Below are 19,382 nucleotides of genomic sequence, written 5' to 3'. Positions count from 1 at the left end.
GGTCGTGTCCATATCTGAAGGAGAAACAGTGATGGGTCAGGGAGCGTCTATTAATGAAGGGAAATGCTGTAGGGTCAGGGAGAGTTTGTAAATGAAGGAGAAATCTGAAGGGTCAGAGAGCGTCTATAAATGGAGGAGAAATGGTGTTTGATCAGGGAGTGTCTGAAAATGAAGGAGAAATTGTGACAGGTCAAGGATAGTCTTTAAATGAAGGAGAAATGGTAACTGGTCAGGGAGAGTCTCGCCAAAATTGGGAGATATCACAGATGGACGGCTTACAGGCAGCTATAGGGAGGGACATTGTGTAGAAACGAGGGGCAGAGCATATACACACAGCTAGAGTCAGCATATTCAGGAGAGGAGAGGGGAATCAGTGAGTGTCGAACTGAACCCAACCAGAATCAGCAACTTCAGGGGAGGAGAACCAGTGAGTGTAGAACTGAACCCAACCAGAGTCAGCACCTTCACGGGAGGAGAGGGAGGGGAACCAGTTAGTGCAGAACTGAACCCAGTCACAGTCAGGATCTTCAGGAGAGAGAGAAAACTTAAATAGAAGGAAACATGTTGGAGATGGTGTGATGGGTTTGGGTTTCAGCAGAGGGAGGAGGGTGAGTGTGTGGATGGGGATTTACAGTCTGGGGGAATGAGCGGGAAGAATGTTCCATAGGAACTGGAATGGCCTGATCTGAATTTCTATCCTGTATTCACAGTGAGGACTTTTGTTATCTCCTTTTACAGGGTATTACAAGGGGCAGATTTGCAGACGAGAAACTCAAATCAAATATCACGTCAAGATCTGACTCCATTCACCAGCACCTGAAGATTATCGGCCTTAAAATATAGGAGAAATGTTGATCTGTTCTATCTGTGGGAAAAGATTTCAAACATCACTGTGACTGGAATAGCATCGAGACACACACACCCGATTGAGAGTGTTCCAGTGCACTGACTGTGGGAAGAGCTTTCACCAGTTCCACAGCCTGAAGAAACATCATACCATTCACAGTGGGGAGAAACGAGACACGTGTTCTCTGTGCAGACGAGACTTCCACTGATCTCCAACGTGGAGAGAGAGAAGGACACCCGCACCATGGAGAAACCGTGGAAATGTGGGGACTGTGGGAGGGGATTCAGTTACTCATCCCGGCTGGAAACACATCGACGCAGACACACTGGAGAGAGGCCGTTCACCTGCTCCGTGTGTGGGAGCGGATTCACTCAGTCATCCCACCTCACTGAACATCACCTTGTTCACACTGATAAGAGACTTTTTAAATGTTCTGTCTGTGAGAAAAGCTTTAAAAGAAAAAGTGATCTGCTGACACACCAACGCACTCACACTGGGGAGAGGCCGTTCAGCTGCTCCGTGTGTGGGAGGGGATTCACTCGGTCATCCAGCCTACTGAAACACCAGCGAGTTCACACTGGGGAGAGGCTGTTCACCTGCTCCGTGTGTGGGAAGAGTTTCACTCGATCATCCCACCTGCTGAGACATCAGCAAGTTCACATCGGGGAGAGGCCATTCACCTGCTCCCTGTGCGGGAAGGGATTCGCTCAGTCATCCACCCTGCTGACACACCAGCGAGTTCACACTGGGGAGAGGCCATTCACCTGCTCCGTGTGTGGGAAGGAATTCACTTGTTCATCCGGCCTCAATGAACACCAACTTGTTCACACTGATAAGAGACCCTTTAAATGTTCTAACTGTGAGAAGAGCTTTAAAAGAACTTGGGATCTGCTGAGACATGAACGTATTCACACTGGGGAGAGGCCGATCACCTGCTCCGTGTGTGGGATGGGATTCACTCAGTCTTCCCACCTGCTGAGTCACCAGCGAGTTCACATGTGACTGCAGGGGATGGATTCTGCTGTTATTGCTGATGTTAATCACATCCAGGACTGAACCATGTTCATTCTGACAGTTGGGGTTTGTTTCTGATGTTAAACTCCAGCCCAGTTAAAGGGATTATGAATATTCTGTACAATTGTCAAATTAATCAGCTTTCTTTTAAACACAGTGTGTCCAGTCCTTGATATCTTGATGATAAGAGAAGCAGTTTGAGGACTCATGATGAAGTGAGTGGAATCCATCTTAGAACTGAGTTCCTCCACCATTTTAAAAGATGGATCTACAAATGTCCAACTCTGACAGGACAGAAAATTCTATTATACCACACGGTCCACTTCAATCAGGCTGAGCAGATTTCCACTACCCTTGTGTGGGAAAGAGTTTCCTGATTTCAATCCAAGACACCCTAGCTCTAAATTTAAGTTTATGTCCTCTTGTTCTGGATTCACCGACAAGAGAAAATAGTTCCCATTTCGACCCTATCGAATCCCTTTATAATTTTAAATATCTGGATCAGATCACCCCTCAACCTTTTAAACTCAAGGGAATGCAAACCAAGTTTATGCAACCGGTCCTAATAATTGAACACTTCAAGTCCCAGTGTCATTCTGGTGAATTTGCACTGTACCCCCTCCAAGGTCAATATATCCAATATGTCCCAGCACTGACTGTGTGCATAACAGGACTGAGTGTCCCAGCACTGACTGTGTGTTTAACAGGACTGAGTGTCCCAGCACTGACTGTGTGTATAACAGGACTGAGTGTCCCAGCATTGATTGTGTGTATAACAGGACTGAATGTCCCAGCACTGACTGTGTGTATAACAGGACTGAGTGTCCCAGCATTGATTGTGTGTATAACAGGACTGAATGTCCCAGCATTGATTGTGTGTATAACAGGACTGAGTGTCCCAGCACTGACTGTGTATATAACAGGACTGAGTGTCCCAGCATTGACTGCGGGTATAACAGAACTGAGTGTCCCAGCACTGACTGTGTTGATAGCAGGACAGGGTGTCCCCGCACTGAATGTGTTGATAGCAGGACAGGGTGTCCCAGCACTGAATGTGTTGATAGCAGGACAGGGTGTCCCAGCACTGAATGTGTGTATAACAGGACTGAGTGTTTCAGCACTGACTGTGTGCACAACAGGACTGAGTGTCCCAGCACTGACTGTATGGAAAAAGGACTGACTGTCCCAGCACTGACTGTGTGTATAACAGAACTGAGTGTCCCAGCACTGACTGTGTTGATAGCAGGACAGGGTGTCCCAGCAATGAATGTGTGTATAACAGAACTGAGTGTCCCAGCACTGACTGTGTTGATAGCAGGACAGGGTGTCCCAGCACTGAATGTGTGTCTCACAGGACAGAGTGTTTCAGCACTGACTGTGTGTATAACAGGACTGAGTGTCCCAGCACTGACTGTATGTATAAAAGGACTGACTGTCCCAGCACTGACTGTGTGCATAACAGAACTGAGTGTCCCAGCACTGACTGTGTGCATAACAGAACTGAGTGTCCCAGCACTGATTGTGTTGATAGCAGGACTGAGTGTCCCAGCACTGAATGTGTGTATAACAGGACTGAGTGTCCCAGCACTGAATGTGTGTATAACAGGACTGAGTGTCCCAGCAATGAATGTGTGTATAACAGCACTGAGTGTCCCAGCACTGACTGTGTGTATAACAGGACTGAGTGTCCCAGCACTGACTGTGTGCATAACAGGACTGAGTGTCCCAGCACAGAATGTGTGTATAACAGGACTGAGTGTCCCAGCACTGAATGTGTGTTTAACAGGACTGAGTGTCCCAGCACTGAATGTGTGTTTTACAGGACTGAGTGTCCCAGCACTGACTGTGTGTTTTACAGGACTGAGTGTCCCAGCATTGACTCTGTGTATAACAGAAATGAGTGTCCCAGCACTGACTGTGTGTATAACAGGACTGAGTGTCCCAGCACTGACTGTATGTATAACAGGACAGAGTGTTTCAGCACTGACTGTATGGATAACAAGACTGAGTGTCCCACCACTGACTGTGTGTATAACAGAACTGAGTGTCCCAGCACTGACTGTGTGTATAACAGGACTGAGTGTCCCAGCACTGACTGTGTGTATAACAGGACTGAGTGTCCCAGCACACTGACTGTGTGTATAACAGGACTGAGTGTCCCAGCACTGACTGTGTGTATAACAGGATTGAGTGTCCCAGCACTGACTGTGCGCAGAGTGTAGATGGTGTGTGGGAGGAGATAAATGGGTGGGTTCGATTCCATGAGAGGTTGGAGTGACATGGGGTTGTCGGTGGAGAATAAATCGGTTGGAGGAGGTTACAGAGATATGGAGAGGGCGAGGACCATGGAGGGATTTGAAAACGAGGACGAGGGTCTTAAAATCGAAGCTTTGTCGGACCGGGTGCCAGTGCAGTAAAACATGAACAGAAACTTACGGTTCACTGCCCGGCAGACAGGTGGAGAAGACATTGATGTCCGCGGGGGAACAGTCAGGGTCACAGCAGCAGTTGAGGTCTCAGACTCCGCCAGTCAGGTCACAGGTACAAATGGGAACGGCTAGAACAAGACACACAGTGAGATCTTACAACAGAGCACGGACGCTCTCAAAGACCACCTCCCTCCCTTGTCTGAATCCACGATCACCGTCTTCACCATCTCCCAAAATCAATCTGCAGACTTATCCTCCCACTGCTTTCTACTCACCGAATTACAGCTTCCAGATACCCAGCACAACCCACTTAATAAATAATAATAATTATGCGGATAGAATAGAGAAGCTGGGATTATTCTTTTCGGAGCAGAGAAGGTTCAGGGGAGATTTACTCGAATGGTACCGGGGATGAGGGACTTCAGTTCCCGGGAGAGACTGGAGAAGCTGGGATTGTTCTCCTTGGAGCAGAGACGGTTTCGGGGAGATTTAAAAGAGAGGTTGAAAATGAGGAGGCGTTTTGATGGAGTCGATGGGGAGAAACTGTTGTCACTGGCGGGAGGGTCGGTAACCAGAGGACACAGATTGAAGGGAATTGCGAAAAGAGCCAGAGGGAGATGAGGAGAATGTTTTTAGGCAGCGAGTTGTTCTGATCTGGAATTCACTGCCTGAAAGGGCGGTGGGAGCAGATTCAATAATAACTTTCAAAAGGGAATCGGGTCAATCCTTGAAGGGCGGAAATTTGCGGGACTGTGGGGAAAGAGCAGGGGGGAGTGGGACTAATGGGATCGCTCTTTCACAGGGCCGGCACAGGCGCGATGGGCCGAGCGGCCTCTTTCAAAGAGCCAGGAGAGGCGCGATGGGCCGAGCGGCCTCTTTCACAGAGCCGGCACAGGCGCGATGGGCCGAGCGGCCTCTTTCACAGAGCCGGCACAGGCGCGATGGGCCGAGCGGCCTCTTTCACAGGGCGGGCACAGGCGCGATGGGCCGAGCGGCCTCTCTCTGTGCTGTTTGATTCTCGCTCACTTTTGGGCTCCGACCCACGGCCCGTTTGACGGGGAGGCGGGAGAGTGACTCCCCCCCGAGCCCAGCTCGACACCGGCCGCTGACAGAGTGGAGATTCACGGGGCCCGCAGGAGGCCCCGAGTAACTTCCCCCGTCACCCCACCCTCCCCTCTCAGCCCACTCCCGGGTGCGGGCCCTCCCTCTGTCGGCCTCGCCCCCGCCCACAGCACCGCCCGCCCGCCATCATCTTCCCGGCGCCGGCCTGTTGCTGAGGGAACGCGGCACAGGAACCGCGCGGCGCATGTGCGGCATCCCTCTGGCCCGAGCGGCACATACGCCTCGTGACGTCAGCGCGCAAAGGTGAGTGACGCTTCAGAGTGTCACGTGGTGGAAGGTGTCAGCCCAGGAGACGGGGGGAGGAGAGAGCTGTCAATCAAAGGGCCCGGATTCAGCACTCACTGCGCACAGGGTTTGGAGAATTTGTTTAAAATGCAAAATGTGCAAGAATGAAAGAAAATTAGAAATGTACCAAAAAGGGAAAAAAAAACTGCAAATACAATAATCTGAATTTAAAACAGAAATGTCTAAACTCACATAAGGCTGATGGTCTGGGTCCTCCCGCCACTATTAGTCGTCTCTCCCTGGGGCATAGGATGAGCAGAATGCTTGAATGTACCTTTTTTTAATGCAGATGTATGGAATGGACCAGCGAGGGAGACTGTGGGGCCTGATTGTATCAGCAATTTCCAGAGAGTTGGCGAAGTACCTGATAGTGGTACCTTGGGATACGACAGCCTCGAAATTTAAAATTATTTTGGTACATGTGCACTCGCTTTTTGTGATTGGTGTACCTGGACACTTAAACCCCTTTGCTCCTCTACAGTCCCTAGTTTCTCACCATCAAGAAAATTCTCCTAATTCTCACTTGGTGCCAAGTGAATGTACAGAAGGCCGGTGTTTATGCTCTGCATGAGCCTCCTGTCACCCTTCTTCATCTAACCCTAACAGCATATCTTTCTATTCCTTGGGATATGACAGCCTCGAAATTGGGATCTTCAATGTTGTTTTTGATACATGTGCACTAGATTTCCAAACTTCGCCAGTAAAAGTAATGGACTTTTACTGATTGGTGCACCTGGACACCAAAGCCCCTTTGCTCCTCGACAGTCCCAATAGATGCTCTTTGTATTACTCCCCGCATCTTTACAGTCTGGCAGTGTTTACTCTCTTGACTGTCCAATAACAACAGAGACGGCGAGACTGGAACTTTTTTTTGTATTTCAAAATATAGTTTATTTCATAAAATTTATGGATGCACACAGTTCAATGTAAATATCAGTTACAATTCAAAATAATCAATACAGATTGTGCACACGACGATTCCATTTTTACAATTCAACACACAGTATATATTTTCTCGGACATGATGTACAATACAAGGTGAAATAGCCTTACACAGTGGCCTTTCCCCATAGAGCCTTTGCCTGGGCCGCACCTCGCTTCAGTGTGTCCCACTGCTGTCGGGGGTGAACCCCTCTTCGACTCCATGGTATAGGGATCCTGTCTCTGTGGATGGGGGTTATCACCTTTTACCCGAATACATGGATCCATTCGCCCACATTCATGTTAGTGTTTGGCAAACACTGTCTGATGTCTTTCACACACCTGTAGAAGCTTGGGGTCAGAGACGTAGGGGGTAATTTCGCCTTCACTGCTTGGGCGGTAAACTGAGGGAGCAGAAATTAAAATCGGGCCGGTTCTTTCAGCGGGGGGTTGGGGGGGGCGGCGGTGATCCACTCCATCGGTTCAGCCCCCAGCGATGGTGAAAATTTCCCTCCACGTGTTGTGAACCGGTGCAGTTTGAGACAATGGACCAGCTTGTGGTCTTCGAAGATTGATATTAGGGCGGAGGTCAGGAAAGGTGTGGCCGATTTTAACTATCCCCGCCTGGCGGAAATGGGGTGGTAGAGGCGAGTAAATGGTGTCAGGTCACTTACCGCCCCTTTAACGTTGGAGTTCCTGCCTCCACCACCGTGGGTCGGGTCCTGAGAAGAGCGGCCGGAGCAACACCCACCTGTTTCCGGGTCAGACCACGTGTAATATGTAAATCAGAGTATTGTGACGTATCTGGGACAGTATTTAAATTTGGTGACGAATGGGAGGAGGAGCCGCCCTATCGATGGGCATTGAGTGATCCAGAACACTGAGAAGTTTATTTTTAACTTATATTTTTTGGAGTAAGGATGAGCATTAGAGCTTTCCCTTGGCCTGCTGCGGCCGTGAGAAATCTCCCGGCCCCTGATCATCTCAGAAATATATCAGGAGGTTTCCTCATAGATCTGTGTAACCAGGCCCAGCCTCATGTCCAATTAAACTCCCTGCAGTGAGTAAACATTGCTGAACAGCAGCTCACAGAGGAAACGATCTCCGGAACTCCCCACTGGAATTTGAAATTACATTAATATTTTACCAGTCAGTAACGGTCCGGGTGTTGGTCCATTATTATTCTGTTCTGGTCAAAACAAATGTCCCAATGAACAGGACGCTGTCTGACCCTGACAGCTCACCCTCAGTCCATCCCACCGGGCAGTCTGTATGATGGGAAATAATCATCAATCGAAAAGGAGGATTTGATTTTATTCATTTCAGGATTAAACATTTAATATTGAAATCATATTATTTCCAGACTAATAACAGCAAATAATTTCATGTTAGAATCACATCTTGTATCATTTCACAAACACCGCATTTGTCGGGTAAAATATAATTCCTGTCTGCTTTTTTCCAAATTTATTTCAAGTATTCGATTGATATCAGTTACTTTAGTGAACTCATTGATGTCAATAGATAGTAAAATCAGGCGCGGTGAATAACGGGCGCCCGATCCGCTACCGCCCGTCTTAGGCCACCGCCAAACGTGAAACTCTAATTGACTCTAATTAACTTTTTATTTAATTTCGGATGGAAAGACTTCAGACGTTTCTATGATTTAACTAATGTAACAATTAGATTCAGTGGGTATTTCACCCCGTTCTTCAGCTCCTCTCTGAATTTAGTCTGGGTCACAGCATAAATACACGTGTTGGTGCAGGAACTGAGAAGTTGAAGCTTGAATCCGGCTGACTCAATGTCACTGACCGTATAGAACTGGGCGTCTGTTATACGCAGAGAGATAACATAAAAAACTCCAGTGCTCCATAACAATATAAAACTGCCTGATATACTGAAGAGTAAAATGATCGATTTCCTTCGGTTCTCCATCTCTGGGTCCTTGTGATTCTCTCCATTGCTGCGGCCCCGGAGTCCCCTGCGGACTCTACTGGCCGCTAAAATGTGCCTGGCGGTGAGAACATTGAAAAGCAAAATCAGAATGAATGGGAGACAAGGCATTAACACAAGATTAAACAAGTCAAAAGCTGCCCATGCGGGTGAAGTGAAAAAGGTCGGTTTAAAGACACAACCCCGGGGTATATTGTCCATTATATATTCCGGGTCAAATACGAAGTACCAGGGAATGTTCAGTAAACAGCTCAGCGCACTCACCACCCCGATAACAACAGCCGCCGTTTTCTCGGTGCAATATTTTGTTTTCAGCTTCTGACAACAAATGGCCACAAATCGATCAAAGGTGAAAGCGACAGTGAACCAGACAGAGGCCGCCGTGTTAATTAAACTCAGTATTTCAATGAGACGACACACGGGGGTAATGTTCAAGAATAAAACTGGGAAATAAATCTCAACAATGCGCCACATTATGACATCAGTGATAACGACCAGGAGATCGGCCGCCGCCATTCCCACCAGGTAGCGAGTGATACATTTGGAGAGTCCGCACTTTCCTCTGGACAGGATCACAATCGCCACCAAGTTAACTGTAAGAGAGAGAAACGGAAGGAGAGAAATTACTGATCAGACCTGGAGACAAGGCGGCAGTGTGACAGGATCTGGTGTAAAATTTCCAGCTTTGTTGCTGCATCAAACGGTGGAAACTGATTCACTGACCTGGGCAGCGCTTTCGGACAGATAAATGTTTTTAAACACAATGATCAATAATGAATTGGGAAATTGATACAGAGAGTGAATAAAGTGAGCACCAGATCCACTGGAAGGGCCGAGTGAGGGGGCAGTGCCAGTGGGGAAGGGAGGAGGGATTTAAACACCGGGATTCCAACAGGTTAAATCCGGATTTGGGCTCCAGATGGACGGGAAAGTGAGCGAGGGACGAGAAGGTGAGGGGACAGGGGGAGGTTTGTTGCTCTGGGTGGAGAGAGCCGACTGGAGCTGGCACAAAACGGGAAAGACCAAGATCCGTGGGGGTGAGTTTGAGGCTTCGGATTGGATTAGAAGAGGCAACTGGAGGCCGAGCGAGCGAGTGCGTTTGGGCGGGAGACCAAGGAAAAGGACATGTATGAGCTGGAGGGGAATCAATAGCTGATAGTTTGGGAAAGCGAATGAACTGAGGGAACGGATGAGGAAATGGAGGATTCGATGCCGTGGGAGGAGAGGCTGGGATTCACAGGGAGAGACTGCAGGAGGGTGTTGGAGGAAATCTAATCTAAAGGTCCAGCTCACACAATCCAATTAATGAATTCAACCATTAATTTCTTTGGTTATTGGTGTCAATGAACTGTTCGTTGGTTACATAATGTGTTCAATAAATTTACTTTGCATATTCAACTAAAATTACATTAAAACACAATCATTGAATTCGCCTCGTTCTTTATTGAATAAAACTGACACATAGCTTCTGGAATACAATATCCCCATAATTCAAAGCGATAAAGAAATCACTGATCCTATTCTTTAAATACATTTCAATTATGTTTATGAATTCAATCAGTAAACAAGTAAAAGGAACATTCACATAAACAGAACTAGGAGCTGATAGTGATAAACACACCAGGAGAGAGTACAATAAAACTCTCACAATCTGACAACATCCTGATAAAAAATTCAAGTCACATTTCCACTTCATAATTGTACTGGAAGTTTCAACAGTTCATTCCGATGAATTATTCACACCGCTGCTGCTCTCTCTCTCTCTCCCCTCTTTCTCCTTCTCTGACTGTGTATCTCTCTCCTTGTCTCTCTTTTTCTATTGTTCCTTCTCCCCCTATCTCTCGTTTTCCTGCTCAGTTTCTTTCTCAATCGCTCCTCTCTATTTCTCCGCACTCTCTCTACTCTCTTCCTCAATGCCCCTTTTCACATCCGAGTAAATCCGAACATCCTGCGCCTGCTTTCCCTTCACCAGCCCCGTGTTCAAACGATTTTGTTCTTAGTGTCAGTTTGTTAAATGGTGAAGCCTCTGTGAACAGTTTAATGTTTCTACAGATCATCCAAATCTCCACCTGTTCACCTGCACTGTTCACTTCACCTACAATGCATGGAATAAACAGAATTGAAACCCTCTTCCAGACACACCTCACAATGATTGAAATTCCTTCTCCTGTAATTATAAAGTACAGCGTTAGATGGCGGCATTGTTCAATGAACAAAACGCCGACATCACCGCTGCAAACGCCGACATCACCGCTGCCACTGATAATCCACGGATAAATAGAAAGGCTCCTGATTCCAACAGATAAAGTGCAAACTGATACAACATAACCTCAAAACATTGCATTTTACAGTGAATTCATCGACAGTGAAGCAGAGAATGAGATGTGAAAGAATCAGCAACAAACTCAGTTCAGTAGCCAGACATCTGAAGCGGTGTCAGATACACACACAATGAAATTATCTTTCATAACAGTGATAACCAATAATACATTGAAATCCCTGTTAAACCGTACCATGTTATCGGGGAGGGAGGACATTGCGCCGCCTCCTTGTGACACCGTGACCGTGAGCTGTCTCATTATCAATCACTGAAAACACATTGATGACAAAATATTCCAGGACAGGTTAGTTCCACAACATGAAACTGTGAACAACTCCTGATGGTCTGAGACCAGCTCTTAGCCCAGACACCTGATTCCAATACATTCAGTACAGAGAATAATCCAGTAACAATGCCAGGGTTAGATATACAAGATCATAAGGCATACAATGCAGCTGCTATAAGACAACAATAGCAGAGACTTAGGACAATCGATCAACTGATAGAACAGAACAGTCCACTGTGTAATACACGATGGGAGAAAAATAATGCCAAGTACAGCAGCAGAGTTAATACCGATTTAGACCATGAACAGCTGAGATAATGGCTTACCTGGAACTCCAACGGCTGCAAGGACAGGATAATAAATACATTCTATCTGATACATTATTGAATATCCCATTTCTGTGAGAAGCAGTAATGTCTGTTGGCCTGGAAACCGCAGCTCCGGCAGGCACTCTGTGTGGATTCATTACAGCGATCCCTGATTTATACAGGGGGTAAATCTCCACTGACACGGTTATACCCCTGATCATTGCTATTAGTTACAGTCATTTGAACAAACAAATTTCTTCAGCAGCTTTGCCCAAATGTAAGTGATGACGTGGATATATCACAAACATCTCAAAGTTCAGAACCTTGTCTTAATGAGACCTCTCTCAGGAATAAAGTTAAAAGCTGTGCTCAGAAAGGACTGGTCCAACAATGAGCGGCTCCATTTACAGTTTTCATATAATTGTATTGACCATGTTCACTCCTGCCGATTCAATTATAAATTTTACAGATTTCTCCACAATGTGCATTGAATCCAGGGACACAAGTAAACCCGTTTCACTCTGTTCCTGCAGTTTCCCAGTTAAAGTATGAATTTTGAGTCTCTGACACGAAGACAGTCTCTAAAAGGGACCCCATCCTTTCAGGCAGTGGTTAACAACCCTCTGTGTAAAAAATATGCTCCACATTTCCCCTCTATTCTTTTGGCAATTATTTTAAACCTATTACCTCTGATTACCAATCCAGTTGCCAGAGTATGCAGTTTCCACTACTTGCTCTATAAAAAACCCTCATTATTTTGAACACCACTCATGGTCTCCCCTTAACCTTCTCTGATCTAAGGAGGACAATCCCAGCTTCTCCAATCCCTCCACATAACTGAAGTCACTCATCCCTGGCATCACCCTGGTAAGTCTCCTCTGTACCCTCTCCAAGGCCTTTACATCCTTCTTAAAGTGTGATGCTCAGTGCTGTACACAATACTCCAGCTGAGGCCTAACCAGTCTTTTTGTGAAGGTTTCACATGACTTCCCTATTTGTGTACTCAATGCCCCTATGTTCAAACCCATGTATCCCATACGCTTGCTTAACCACCTTATCAACTGGCTCTGCCACTTTCAAAGATTTGTGAATATGCACCCCCAGGTCCGACTGCTCTTCCACCGCCCTCAAAACAGTACATTGAGTTACATCGAAACTACAGCACTGAAACAGACCATTCGGCCCAATTGGTTTATGCCAGCTTTTATGCTCCACACGAGCCTCTTCCCTCCCTACTTCATCTAACCCTTTCAGGACACCCTATTTCTTTCTCCCTCTTGTGCTTATGTGGCTTCCCTTTAAATGCATCTACGTTATTTGTCTCAACTACTCCCTGTGGTAGCGCGTTCCACGTTCTAACCACTCTTTGGGTAAAGACGTTTCACCTGAATTCCTGGATTGATTAGAGACTATCTTACATTTATGACCTCTAATTTTCGTCTCCCTCATCATCTTAATGACCTCTATCAGGTCACCCCTCGTCTTCTCTTTTCTACAGAAAAGAGATCCATCCTGTTCAGCCTTTCTTGATAAGGATAACCTCTCAGTTTTGGCATCATCCTTGTGAATCTTTTTTGCACCATCTCCAATGCCTTTATATCCTTCCTATAATATGGCGACCAGACTGTGCACAATACTCCAAGTGTGGCCTAACCAAGGCTTCATACAGGTTTAACGTAACTTCTTTGCTTATCAATTCTATTTCTCTAGAATTGAATCCCAGTGCTTGATTTGCCTTTTTTTAACCTGCGTCGCTACTTTTCGTGATTTGTGTATTTGTGCCCCAAGATTTTATTAAAATTTCAAAGTATACTTCATTTCTTAAAATTTAAGGATATACACATTTCAATGTAAATCACAATTACCGTTCAAAACAATACAGATCGTTCACACAATGACCTCATTATTATAATTCAAATCACAGTACATATCTTCGAATACATGCTGTACAATACAATGTGAAATGGCCTTATACAGTGGCCTTTCCCCATAGAGCATTTATGTAGGCCGCACCTCATTTCATTACATCCCTCAGCACGTACTCCTGGAACTTGGAGTGTGCCAGTCGGCAACACTCGATCATGGACAGCTCCTTCAGCTGGAAGACCAGCAGGTTTCGGGCGGACCAAAGGGCCAACTTCACCGACTTGATGGTTTTCCAGAAGCAGTTGATTTCTGTCTTGGTGTGCGTCCTGGGGAACTGCCCGGAGAGCACAATGTCCTGTGTTACTGAGGTGTTGGGGATGAACCCGGACAGATAAAAATACATCTGTCTCCACATCTTCTGCACCAAGGGTCAGCCCACCAGGAGATGGACGATGGTCTCCTCCTTGCTGCAGTCTCGAGGGCAGCTCGCGGTGGTTCTGAGATTGCGTGAGTTTTGGAAGGACCGCAGTGGCAGGGCCCTTCTCACCATCATCCAGGCTACATCCTGGCGCCGGTTGGTCAGTTCTGGCAATGAGTCATTCTGCCAAATGGCATCGACCGTCTGGTCGGGGAACTGCTGGAACAGTTCCACCCTCTCCTTTACCTGCAGGACTCCCACTGTCTGGCGGCCTTGTGGTCGTCAGGATCCTCTCCACCTGGGACAGGTGGGGTTGGGGGATTCCGGTTCAGTTGGCCGAGACGTCTTGCGTCTGCTCGGCCAGCGTGGCCAGACCCAGCCTTCTCAGTGTGGGGGACAGGTAAAAACGCAGCACGTAGTGACACTTGGTGTTTGCGTACTGGGGCTCTACACATATCCCCAGGCAGCCACACAAAAAGGTGGCAATCAGCATCAGAGTAGTTTTGGGGACAGTCTTCCCCCCTTTGTCTGGGGTCTTGGACGTGGTGTCCCTGCGGACAAGTTCTGCCTTGGACCTCGAGACAAAGTGCAAGATAGCTCGGGTGACTGTGACGGCGGATCAGCGGGGTATGGGCCACACCCTGGCCACGTGGAGCAAAACTGCGAGTACCTCACACCTTATCACCAGGTCCCTGCCGGTTATGGAGAGGGAGAGCCCCACCTACATAACAAGCTTCTGTTTGGACTTGGCGACCCGCTCTCCCCGTTTCATGGTGCAGGCCAGGGACCCCCCGAACCACATGCCCAGCACTTTCATATAGTCGAACCTAACAGTGAAGGGGACAAAGGACTTGGCCTCCACTTGCCAAATAACATGGCCTCGCTTTTATTTCGGTTCACTCTAGCCCCCGAGGGCAGCTCGAAACGGTCGCAGATGCCCATCAGTCTGTGAACCGACCGCTGATCAGAGCAGAAGACGGTGACGTCGTCCATGTAGCGGAAACCTTTAACCTGAGAGCCTCCACTGCCTGGGATCGTCACCAACCCCACCCCCCCCTCCCCCATGCCTGCGACCTTCCTGATGGATGCAGCAAACGGATCGATACAACACACAAACAAGACCACAGAGAGAAACAGCCCTGCCTGACTCCAGATGTGAATGGAAAGCTCTCGGACTCCCAACCATTGATTAGCACTGCGCTATAGATTTCTGTGTAGAGCGGTCGGATCCAATCGCAGATTGCCTCCTCAAACTACATTTTAAAGAGCACGTCCATCATGTACATGTGGGATATTCAGTCGAAGTCCTTCTGCTGGTCCAGGCTGATGAGCCAGGTGTTCACCCCGCATCCTGCACGTAGGCGATCGTATCACTGAGTAGTGCCAGGCTATCAGGCATCTTCCTGCCAGGTACAGTACAGGTATGATCCGGGTGGATCAGCAGCTCCAGAGCAGAACCGGTTGGGAGGACCTCAGACAGAATCTTGTAGTCAACATTTAGCATGGAAACGGGTGCCTAATTTCTGATTTCTTCCCTCTCGCCCTTCCGCTTGTAGATGAGGATGATGATGCCTTTCCTCATGGACTCTGACATGTTGCCTGTCAGAAGCATACCCCCGGACACTTCCACTTCTTTGAAACTGGAAATAATCTACCACCTGGCATACCCACCTTGGATGGTCTCATAAAATGAGAACAATCAGTTCTTCTTTCCCTGTTTAAAAAAGCATTTTATCTGGGGATATCGCTCAGTGGTGGAGCGCAAGGTCCTGTGTTCAATCCCCAGCATCTCCAAAAAAAGTTTCAACAGAATTACGCACGGAAAGGCGAATCGCGCTTTCTGAGCGCAGCGAGTTCCAACTTCTGAGGCTCCACAAGCATGAAATTGCCCCGGAGCAGGACTTCATCTCACGGTCTCCTCAGCAGCTCAGCTCATCGCCGCCGCCGACTGACTGGAATGTGTGACAGTGCAATGTCGATCGAGCAGTCCCAGCTCTTGTTTGACACTGTGTCATTCATCCATCTCACTTTATGATTCAGAGGTTGGATGTCAACCTCGTCACTGACGATTGGCAATTGTATTTTTTTATTTCCGCTGACTTTTTTTTTGGAAAGTTCAAAGTAAAGAGGAGCAGAAACCCCGTGAACTGAAACGGAGCTTGAACATTTGGAGCACGTGTGAGGACTGGGCCTCTCGTTGTCCGGGAGAGACAGAGCGGAAAGCCCACTTTTTTATTCTAAAGTTGAAGCGTTTTTTCCCGAGGGGATGTAGCTCAGTGGAAGAGCGCATGCTTTGCATGTATGAGGTCCCGGGTTCAATCCCCGACATCTCCAAACGCTTTATGTTTCGAATTTTGAAAAGGCCCTCTTGTCCTCACCTCACCTTCACACACAAGGACAGGAAAGGGTTTCTTCACCTCGAGAAAAACCGAACGCTCTGCACACGATAAAATTCAATGGAAGCACGCACGCGCTTTTGAAATGGCTCCCATCCGGGGCTGGAGAGCGGGCCCAGTAATAATAACAGAGAAAATAGGATCACGAGTCGGATATGCAGCCCTTCGAGCCAGCTCCGCCATTGGATATGATCATGGCTGATCCTCTATCTCAATCCCCCATATTCCCGCTCTCTCTCAATACCCCTTGATGCCTTCTGTGTCTGGAAATCCATCTATCGCCTTCTTAAGCAGATTCAGTGACTTGGCCTCCACAGCCTTCCGTGGGACAGAATTCCACAGGTTCACCACCCTCTGAGTGAAAAAATAGATTATTCCCAGTTTCACAGATCGGGGAGGAGCAGCGGACAGGCGTTCAGACTACACAGAGGTAGGAATAGGGTGGGAGAGGGGGAGAGTCTCCTTTGGATGTGCTGTCACCATCCTCCCGATTTCAGGGCACATTTTTCGAACGCTCCCGTTATCAGTCACTTTGCTTACGGTTGGACGGGACTAGAAATCCTCAGACACATTGTGACAGAGGCCGGCAAGAATATTTCAATTCCCTGAGCTTCAGAGGAGGGTAAGGTGAGATACAGACAGCATTGAGGATAATTTCGCTGCAGACGGATGCAGGACTTGCCCCAGGTGTGGTTTTGTGTTTAACGATCACTTCACTGAAAACACCTTGACGGTCTGGGGCTACAGACGGACATGATGGTCAGGAAAAGACCAGTTGGTTCATCAATCCTGCCCCACATGCCTGGAGCATCGTGACCAGACACATCCTACCGACACCACCCGCCCCTCCCACCGGAAACATGTAATCTCCTGGGAGCGGCGACAAACTAGAAACAAATCCAGCGCCAATAAGGAGGGGAAATTCTGGGAAATTCCTCCCCGAATCTCTCAGGCGATCGAATCGAGTTCAGTGGATCACACTGACCATGTGTAGGTTAACTGTAAAACCACTCACCTTCTATATGATGCGATCTCTGCCTCAGTCAAGAACTGGTCAAGATCCATCCAGAAGGCAAAGAGAGAGTCAACACCCACCACACCAGCCTGCACTGCATTCCAGAGACTCAGTACTCTCTGGGAAAAGAAGAACCGCCGAACATCCAGACTATTCCTACCTCTGTGTAGTCTGAACGCCTGTCCGCTGCTCCTCCCCGATCTGTGAAACTGGGAATAATCTATTTCTTCACTCAGAGGGTGGTGAACGTGTCGAATTCTCCACCATAGGATACTGTGGAGGCCAAGTCACTGAATATATTTAAGAAAGACAGATTTGTACACACAGAAGGCAACAAAGCGTATGGAGAGAGAGCGGAAATGTGGTATTGAGATAGAGGATCAGCCATGATCATATATAATGGCGGAGCAGGCTCGAAGGGCCCAATGGCCGACTCGTGATCCTATTTTCTCTGTTATTATTTCTGGGCTCGCTCTCCAGCCCCGGGATGGGAGCCATTTCAAAGGCGCGTGCGTGCTTCCATTGAATTTTATCGTGTGCAGAGCGTTCGGTTTTTCTCGAGGTGAAGAAACCCTTTCCTGTCCTTGTGTGTGAAGGTGAGGTGAGGACAAGAGGGTCTTTTCAAAATTCGAAACATAAAGCGTTTGGAGATGCCGGGGATTGAACCCGGGACCTCATACATGCAAAGCATGCGCTCTTCCAGTGAGCTACATCCCCTACCCACAACTACTTCAAATTTAGAATAACAAAAGTGGGCTTCCCGCTCTGTCTCTCCCGGACAACGCGATGCCCAGTCGTCACACGTGCTCACAATGTTCAACCTCTGCTTCAGTTCACGGGGTTTCTGCTCCTCTTTACTTTGAACTTTCCAAAAACAATGTCAGCGGAAATAAAAAATATATATAATTGCCACTACTCAGTGACGAGGGTCACATCCAAATTCTGAATCATAAAGTGAGATGGATGAATGACACAGCGTCAAACAAGAGCTGGGACTGCTCGCTCGACATTGCACTGTCACACATTCCAGTCAGTCGGCGGCTGCTATGAGCTGAGCTGCTGAGGGGACCGTGAGATGAAGTCCTGCTCCGGGATAATTTAATGCTTGTGGAGCCTCAAAAGTTGGAACTCGCTGCGCTTCGAAAGCGCGATTCGCCTTTCCGTGCGTCATTCTGATGAAAAATATTTTTGGAGATGCTGGGGATTGAACCCAGGACCTCATACATGCGAAGCATGCGCTCTACCACTGAGCTACATCCCCACACAAGAAATCAGTCTAACCAGGGAAAGAAGAGCTGATGCATTCCAGAGACTCACTACTCTCTGGGAAATGAAGATCCGACTAACATCCAGCCTGTTCTTACCTCTGTGTCGTCTAAACGCCTGTCCCGTGCTCCGCCCCAATCTTTGAAACTGCAAATAATCTATCACGTTGCAGATCCACCTTGGACGGGCTCAGAAAATGAGAACGGTCAGTTCTTCTTTCCTTGGTTAGCTATTTATTGCATATGGGGATGTAGCTCAGTGGTAGAGCGCATGCTTCGCATGTATGAGGTCCTGGGTTCAATCCCCAGCATCTCCAAATAATCTTTTTTCATCAGAATTACGCACGGAAAGGCGAATCGCGCTTTCTGAGCACAGCAAGTTCCAACTTCTGAGGCTCCACAATTGTCCCGTCGCAGGAATTCATCTCACGGTCCCCTCAGCAGCTCAGCTCACAGCAGCCGCCGACTGACCGGAATGTGTGACGGTGCAATGTCGAGCGAGCAGTCCCAGCTCTTGTTTGACACTGTGTTATTCATCCATCTCACTTTATGATTCAGAGGTTGGATGTCAGCCTCGTCACTGACTATTGGCAATTGTATTTTTTTAAATTCCGCTGACTTTTTTTTTTGGAAGGTTCAAAGTAAAGAGGAGCAGAAACCCCGTGAACTGAAGCAGAGGTTGAACATGGTGAGCACGTGGAACGACTGGGCATCGCATTGTCCGGGAGAGACAGAGCGGAAAGCCCACTTTTACTCTAAAGTGGAGGGCTTGTGCCCGTGGGGATGTAGCTCAGTGGAAGAGCGCATGCTTTGCATGTATGAGGTCCCGGGTTCAATCCCCGGTATCTCCAAACACTTTATATTTCGAATTTTGAAAAGACCCTCTTGTCCTCACCTCACCTTCACACACAATGACAGGAAAGGGTTTCTTCAC

General features: G+C 47.7%; 1 protein-coding gene and 5 non-coding genes across 6 annotated transcripts in view; 3 read left to right on the top strand and 3 right to left on the bottom strand.

The window, feature by feature from the left end:
* LOC137316839 (zinc finger protein 229-like) overlaps positions 1-19,382 on the bottom strand; it is a 330,353-nt gene that overhangs the window by 174,936 nt on the left and 136,035 nt on the right. The gene's annotated exons all lie outside the window — the stretch shown is intronic.
* On the top strand, positions 16,035-16,106 carry trnaa-ugc (transfer RNA alanine (anticodon UGC)). Its single transcript has one exon. It is a non-coding gene; the product is annotated as a tRNA-Ala (tRNA).
* trnaa-ugc (transfer RNA alanine (anticodon UGC)) lies at positions 17,829-17,900 on the bottom strand. The gene has a single exon. It is a non-coding gene; the product is annotated as a tRNA-Ala (tRNA).
* trnaa-cgc (transfer RNA alanine (anticodon CGC)) lies at positions 18,373-18,444 on the bottom strand. Its single transcript has one exon. It is a non-coding gene; the product is annotated as a tRNA-Ala (tRNA).
* On the top strand, positions 18,694-18,765 carry trnaa-cgc (transfer RNA alanine (anticodon CGC)). The gene has a single exon. It is a non-coding gene; the product is annotated as a tRNA-Ala (tRNA).
* On the top strand, positions 19,228-19,299 carry trnaa-ugc (transfer RNA alanine (anticodon UGC)). Its single transcript has one exon. It is a non-coding gene; the product is annotated as a tRNA-Ala (tRNA).

Source organism: Heptranchias perlo, unplaced genomic scaffold, assembly GCF_035084215.1.
Source record: "Heptranchias perlo isolate sHepPer1 unplaced genomic scaffold, sHepPer1.hap1 HAP1_SCAFFOLD_60, whole genome shotgun sequence".
NCBI lineage: Eukaryota > Metazoa > Chordata > Chondrichthyes > Hexanchiformes > Hexanchidae > Heptranchias > Heptranchias perlo.
The sequence above is the reverse complement of the archived record's forward strand: the minus strand, read 5'-3'. Positions and strand labels throughout refer to the sequence as shown.